The following is an 8,512-nucleotide window of genomic DNA, read 5'->3' as shown; positions in this document are numbered from 1 at the left end:
CAGAGATGTAATTAAAAGAATGTAGTAGATAAACTTTTTTGTGAAAAAGTATTTGTAACGGAAAATATTAATTAAAACTTTCAAGAATATTTTTGAAACAAAAGTTTATTGGATATTTATTGCTCTTCCTCACCACCTCTGAGGTTGCAATGTAGGCGCGCTACCGATCTTTTTTGGGTGTTCGGTTCTCCAGGAGGCCTATTTTCACCCTTTTTTATATATACAGTTTTAAATCAATCTATAGTATTTATTATAAAAAATATGACTAGACAAAAATAAATATATCAAGTCAGGTACAATTCATAAATATTAATTACATTAAAAATATAACTGGAAACTATCTAAACAAAACCAAAATAAATATAAACAAATCGGGTACAATTCCAATGTAAACATTAACAATTCAAGTCATAACAATCGGCTTGTGTTAATTTTAACAAAAACAAAAATTAATATAAAAAATCAGGTATAATTCAGGAACAACAGCAATAATATTCAAAACAATCTACTAAGTAATAAATAATATTTACAAAATATTCTAAATAACCCACAGCGAAATAGTTATTAAAAACCCTATCAAAGGAATAGTGGTGGAAAGAAGGGTCCTATACCTGGTATACGAAAACACTTAAAAAACAAAAAAATATTGATAATAAGCGTACAAACCTAATCGCTAAAATTCTCATTTCAAAATCACAGATCAAGGTAACTATGGAAATAAATATTTTTTTTATAAAATTGGAAACATTTGATAATATATTGATACAATAATTAATATTTTGGACAAAACAGACTAAGGAAGTATAAGTATAATAAAACTAAATATATTGATGCGTACTGAATGTCCCTTGGTATCAACGCACATGTCCATTTTTGAACAATTTCATTACGTCGAAAAGAACATATTTAAGTGGTTCACAAAAAAGAAAAAAAGTTAAAGCTTGAAAAGAAATAACGGAAAAACTTCCAAAGCTCAATTCGTTTTTTACGGTTGAAGAAACAAATAAGGCRAGGGATTATTCATTCTCATCACCACAAGACAAAAGTACCTCTGAATGTCTTCAGGAAAAAGAGCTTACATGTGACGAAAATGACAAACATACATAAGATGCTGAACCATCGACTTCAAGCCACTGTGAATTAATAACTGCAAGCTTAGAGAATGTATCAGCGTCTCCTGACCCCGGTACTTACTGTGACGACATTTCACCGGAAGAAGTCCGTGATATTTGGATTCGAAAAGGACCAAAGTTTTTCCAAAATATAAATAGTGACTTCTCTGAAACTTCTACAAGTTTTCCAAATACAAAGGGTGAAACGAAAACTAGATACTTAACTAAAAACATTTTTATTCGTAAATTGACGAATGGTGAGTCTTTACAAAGAAAATGGCTCCTTTATTCACCAGCAAAGAAATCTGTATACTGTTATTGCTGCCGTCTATTTAATACCACCACTGGTACTGGACATAATTTAAGTCCTCCTAATGGATATAAAGATTGGAAGCATATATATAAGTAACTTATTGATAGAGCATGAGAACAGTTTACAACAGAGGAAATTTATGATGAATTATGTTRCAAGAATGAAAACTTCTGGACGAATTGATACTGAGAATACTGAGATACTTGGAAGAATGTGCTTAGGAGGATTGTTGCAGTAGTGAAATTTTTGGCTTCAAGAGGTCTTGCTTTTCGTGGCGATAATGAGACATTAGGATCACAAAATAATGGGAATTATTTGGGATACCTAGAACTGATTAGTGAATTTTATCCTWTTCTTGCTGATCACGTACAAAACTGCGGAAATCGTGGAAAAGGAAGTACATCATATTTATCGGCAAATATTTGTAATGAATTTATTAATTCAATGGGACAGCAAGTTTTGAAAAGCATTGTCAAAGAGCTTAAATCAGCAAAGTACTATTTTATTAGAGTAGATTCTACGCCAGGTCTGTCCCATGTTTTCTTTCATAGTGAGATACATACGTAAAGGACGAACAGCCTATTGAAAGATTTATGCAATTTTTGCCTATGGGTAAACATAATGCGCAATATATAGCAGATACCATTTTAAACTTTTTTGAAAACCTTGATATTCCTCTGGTGTTCAGTCAAGAATAAAAGAAATTTGAGAATTTGCGATTTACGTTCCATGTGCGGCACATTCGCTAAATTCAGTGGGTGTTCAGGCTGTTGAGTGTGTTACTGAAGCGGTATCATTCACCAAATTGTACCAAAATTGTAAATTTTTTTCTCGGCTTCGACAAAACGATGGAACATTTTGACAGAGCATTTAGGAGTCCTAAAGTCTCTTTCGGAAACTAGTCTGCACGTGCAAATGCTATTAATGCTTTGCAAAATGGTTATTTAAATATTTCTGAAGCATTGTTTTCAATCGCAAGTGACACCAATCAACCAGGAAACACTAGAAAGGAAATCCAAAGCCTAGAAAAAAAGGGAATTTTGAGACTCCTCTTCTAACGGAAATATGGAATGATCTTTTGGGAATTATGAATAAAACAAGTCTAAGTTTACATAATAGCACCATGACCATGGACGAAACTTTACGAATCTCTCATCAGTTACGTCAATACTCTACGCAATAATTTTGATCAATACGAAACGCTGCTACAGAAAAAAATCCATTTGCTAACTACAAAGATACATTTGAAAACAAAAAATTCGCAAGAAATTTATAGTCGATTTAGTTTTCTTTATCAGTTAACAACAATTGAATCAATTGAACAATTGAGTTGATTCAAAAATTCAAAGAATTTTCAGAATTTTATCATGAAGACATTAATGCAAATGAGCTCAAAACAAAATGTTTTCATTAGGCCAATATTTAAAAAACACAGCAAAGCAATCAGCGGAATTAAATATCTCAAACTTACATAACCTAATAAAATCAGATCAATTGGAAGAAACTTTTCCAAACGTAGAAATTGCTACTAGAATATTCCTTTGTCTTACGGTTATCAATTGTAGTAGAGAGCGGATATTTTCTCTGCTTAAAAGAATAAAAAATGAATTACGAACAACAATGTCCTTAAAAAAAATGACTTTAAAGATATGATAGAAGATTTCGCTCAACAGAAATCCCGAAAGAAATCGTTATCTTAATATCGTAATCACACACACAGACAAAAACACACACACACACCAGACGCCTTAATGATCAAGAAAAACAGCAAGAAAGACAAACCAGCCTTAATGAGTGGCAAAAACGATCAGAATGCAAATGTGGGTAGAGAGAAGACACGGAGAAACTGACTACTACTTGACGCAGTTCCTGACTGGGCACGGTTGCTTCAGAGAGTATTTACACAAATATGGACATGACGATGGGTTTGAGGGGAAACGGGAATGAGAACGCGTGACACATTTTCTTTCTTTGCCCCCGTTATAAAGATGAACGAGAGGAACTAGAGAAACCACTTTCAGAGCGGCTAACCCCGGAAAACATTGTACCACACATGCTACGTTCACAGCAGGTGTGGAACTTTGTTAGAGAATGGAGCGCGGTAGCCCTAATAGAACTTAAACGGAAGGAATGGCAAAGAAAGAGCGATAGACAGGTGATCCACATGGAGTTGGAAAATTTATAGATCGAGAGCCAACCGGCTAAAGCTTATCCTTGTGAAGAAATGCCTAGCGGCGGTCTCGCAAGGAAAAATAAATAGCTAGAGGAGACGTAGTTAGGGTTTAGTACGTAGGTTCCGCAGGTTCCGCACTTGGTAACAATGGCGGCACATGCGCGTGCAGGATGAATCGTGCATGCCGTCTGAAAAAGGACGGTATCTTCCGAAGATTCTCCCACCAGTAACAAAAAAAAAAAAAAACCAAAAAAAAAAAACACACCTACATGCATCATCATTAATGACATTTATATCATACTGTATTTGATTACCTTTATTAAATGTAAAAAAAATTTTAGTATAAGTCGTTTTTTTACTTTCAAAAAAGGCCCCAAATTTTTGTGTGCCCAAGGGCCGCAGCTTAGTTTAAGACGGCCCTGGATACGAGTCTCTTGGGTTCGAGAGAGAGCATTTTTTATAACATTTGCCAATGATGCCACTGCTGAAAAATATTATATTGGGTTTTTAATAAATTATACAAAACACTAAATTAAACAAATTGAAAATGCAGACATGTATAAATGCTTAAATACAAAAATACAATGAAATTTCATTTCACACTAATTTTGGCAGTTCGGTATTCTGACATCTCGCCTTTTTCACTAACTGCTGGTTGACGGCACCCTGATTGTGTTATGTTGCCACCTCAGAAAACAGATCAGGGTGCCCTGCCAGCTGACAAGCGAGAGAGCAAGAAAAGAGATTCTGATCAAGTTATCTATGTCGGTTGCATCGAATCTAAATACCCTTCACAGGAGCATTTCTGTTAGTAACWTCGTGCTCAGTTTGTTTGGAAGCTATATTCTATAGTAATTCGTTCTGAACAATTGTTTTGGAGATAATATTGTTACCCTAAGCAGTAATCCATGCCAAATTTCGTGAAGAGACGACGTGAAATGTAAACGTTTTCCATAAAAGAACCGATTGTTCAGTTTGTATGGCAGCTATATGCTATAGCTAACCGAACAGAACAATTTCTTCGGAGATTACACTGTTGAATTAGAAAATAATCTGTACCAAATTTCGTAAATATATCTTGTCAAATGTGAAAGTTTTCCATACAAGAACTTGATTCCGATCATTCAGTTTGTATGGCAGCTATATGTTATACTGGTCCGATATCGGCAGAGCCGACAAATGAGAAAATGACGTTTACAAAATTTCAAAACGATATCTTAAAAACTGAGGGACTAGTTCGTATATATACAGACAGACGGACATGGCTAAATCGACTCAGCTCGACATACTGATAATTTATATACTATATGTATATACTTTATAGGGTATTCGACCCTTCCTTCTGGGTGTTACAAACATCGTGAGAAACAGTAGGGAATGTGTTGAATTGTGCTGGATTCGTCTATAAGGTTAATAAAAAGAAGAGGTCTGCGGTTGCTAAACAATATTTAAACAAACCGTATTGGTTTTGGGAAAACATTGTGTTCACCCACGAATCAAATTTTAATATATTTGGTTAGAATAGATCACGTTAAGTGTGGAGAAAGATCAATGAAGAGTCGCAAGGGAAAAATGTATTGTCAACGGTAAAGCACTGTKGGGGTAATGTTATGGTTTGGGGGCGTATGGTTGCATCTGGAATTGGACGTTTGGATTTTTTTACTGAAAAAATAGATAAGCATATGTATCTGAACATATTAAGAAACACATTTAAAAATTAAGTATGCATAAATCGGCTGTTAATAGCAGCCACTTCTATTTACAACAGGATAACGACCAAAACATACGGGTTATCTTGTACGTAAATGGTTGTTAGGGAATTAAATTGGACCTTTTTGGAAAACCGTATTTGAAAACGTCGAATTTCTTCAAAATAAGGCAAAAAGCTGGATCATCGACTTATTGGGTCAAAACCGGAAATAATACTAGAAACCGAATAGGGAGCATACGTCGACGTCTAGGAAAAATAATATCAAAAAAATGTAGTCCGAAAACCGCAAAAACTATTTTAATTACTTTTGATTTATATAAATAATTATTGGTGTACGTAAACTTTTTGAATATGAATTAGGCGCATTTTAAGCTTTAGCATTGATTTTTTTTATTTGTGTAAAAAAAAATATTTTGATATGCTATATATAATGTTAAATATACATATTTTGAAATGGACTAAAAATATATTTATTTTATAATAAATAAACGTGTCGTAATTTAATAGAACTAGGTGGATGTAAACTTTATTGGTCCACGGTATAGGGTTATCATTTAATTAGTTCAATATACATGGCTTACTCCATTTAACTGACTGTACCAAGCAATATGGTATTCTAGACAACTTTTCCGGTTACAAGTTTGAAAACCACATGCAATATTTAAAAAAACTTACAAATAAGCTCAATAAAGAAAGAAATATTCCAGATTATACTTGCAATAAAACATCCAAAATTAATTCGTTTAAAATAGATTTTAAAAAAGAAAAAGACTCCCATTGCTTTAGTCAAAAATTAGGCCCCATAAAAGTTACAGCATGACAGAGGAATCTTGTATTTACTACTTTCAAGAACCATTGGAATCGTTAACTGGATTAGGTATTTTGTTGGCAAATAAATTGGACCCACATTTGTTTAAAATAGAAAAAGGCGATATAGTTTATAATTACTTTTCTATTCCTAATGAGGGCAAGTTTCTTCTAATTCCGATTTTCATCATCTTTTTCATGAATTTTAAAATTAGTATTTTTTACTAATTTAATTATTGTATGGTAACGACGGTATTTTATTATATTAAGTTATTTAAAATGAATTTTGATGCTGCAAAATTTTTATTTCTTAATCAGATGGATTCACCAGCGCTTTTTGATGAAACCTATTTCGAGGAATGAACAACCGCGTCTTCGATTCGGGTAAAAGATACATGTAAAATTGTCATTTTAGATTTAAATTTTTTTTGCGCATTTGTTATTGTAGAAAAATTTACATTTAAACGGAAGAAGTTTAACATTTCTGGTTGCTACAACTCATAGGAAAGATTCTTAAAGCAAGAAGGAAACAATTTGCCTGTGGATGGAAATGGTAATCCAATATGTAGATTTTAACAATTTCTTAAAGATTTTAACTTTATTATGTTTACACCTTTTTCAGATGTTTTTAACATGTTGAAAACTATTTCCACTCAACTACAAGAATTGTCTTCGAGAGTTGATAGTATGGAAAGKAAGACAGCTTTTTGAAAGAAAATGTAAGTTTATGTCCATAAAAGATTTTTATTGTTCTATAAGTATTCATCAATACAAAGAAAGCGTATTATCTAGATATTGTGGTTTAGGCATTATTTAAGTATTCTCTAATTGCATTTGTTCTCTTGTCAGATAATTCGAAAAGGCGAAGAAATGGACCAACAAAACAACGGCCGCGAATCTAAAGTGCTAATTCGAAAAGTTCACCAATCAGTATGCGAAGGACTGACGAAGAAATCGACAACACACGAACAAAAATTGCAAAGTGCGAAATTGAACAAGTGCCTTCGATACGTATGTGTGCGCATGCTTTTTACTTGTGTATGGGCTTGTGCGCGTACCGATCCATGTTCGCAAAAATGTTAGATTTTTACAATCGGTGTGCGCACATGTGTGTCGTGTATGGAGTTGTGTGCGCACAAAATCTGATTTCTCTCGTGTCTCCGAACAGCGCTAATCGCGGACGAACAATGGCAAGCTTTAAGGAGGGCCTGCTTTATAGGCTTCAAAAAATCGATTTTTTTGAGAGGGAAAGAAATAATTGATTCAAGTGAAATTTCTGGGCTTTATAGTTATATATTTGAGCATCTTTCACAAATTTTYTGGATACGAAATCTTTGATATTCTGCCTTCTGCAGGTCACAATTTCTATCGGAAGCAACAAATTCAAAAATTTTCATATTTTTTAATAACTTATCTTCTAGTGAAACTAAGAAAATTCAAAAAAAAGTATAAAATTAAAAATAAAACAATAAAAATTGAAAAAAGAGGTTTTGTCCAAAAGAAATTTTACTTAATGTTGTTGAAAAATATGTTCGAATTTGGCTTTAATATCAAAGATAATAAACTTTCCCCCATATTCCATACAACGTTTACTTGCCATTTAAGAAAAATCGTAAAAATGAAAAACTGTGAAATCGCGCGTCAAAGTTTTCGATTTTCGCCCAAGCGCTCATATATGTATCTGCTAGACGCTCGGTCACTATTTCCATTCTAGCTTCGATAATATTTTGAATTCCCTTCTATAACTTTGGGGACATATTTTTAGATAATTTTTAAAGAGATTTAAACAACAAACAAATCGATTGTTTGAAGCTTCTAAAGCAGGCTACCCCATTAATTAAGATTTCGTATCAGAATTTATTGATCTAATAAAAATTTAATTAGCAATTTGGCAAACGAAAAGTGATAAATATAAAAATAAAATTGAGAAAAATAAAGTTTAGAATAGCTTATTAACGAAATACAAAGAAATAGATAAAAGTGCTACATTAGAAATAAATTCCAAGAAATATTCCATACAATATTTTTTTTGCATAATATTTTCAAATTACAGAAACAGTTAGTTTTAGGGATAAAAGGCAGTTCCAACAATGTATGTGAAGATGTAGCGGTAGGGGAGGCAAGTAACCGCTATCAAAATTTATGTTGTCCAACATATTATATGGTAAATTTAAAACATACATATTTACCTAAAAAGATGTATTTTAAATTGATTTTATAGATTCTTTCATCACTTGTTTACTTGCAAATTTCGACCAACAAATGCGGAAGTTCATTGAAATGAGCCCCCATCGATTTAAGCAAAAAAAATATAGGAAGCGAAAAGCCGAATAATGATAATATTGTAATAATTTTTTAGATACATATATGCATATATACCAAGGTTAGAAAACGAT

Source organism: Bactrocera latifrons, unplaced genomic scaffold, assembly GCF_001853355.1.
Source record: "Bactrocera latifrons isolate USDA-ARS-PBARC rearing strain unplaced genomic scaffold, ASM185335v1 scaffold_553, whole genome shotgun sequence".
Taxonomy (NCBI): Eukaryota; Metazoa; Arthropoda; class Insecta; order Diptera; family Tephritidae; genus Bactrocera; species Bactrocera latifrons.
The sequence above is the reverse complement of the archived record's forward strand: the minus strand, read 5'-3'. Positions refer to the sequence as shown.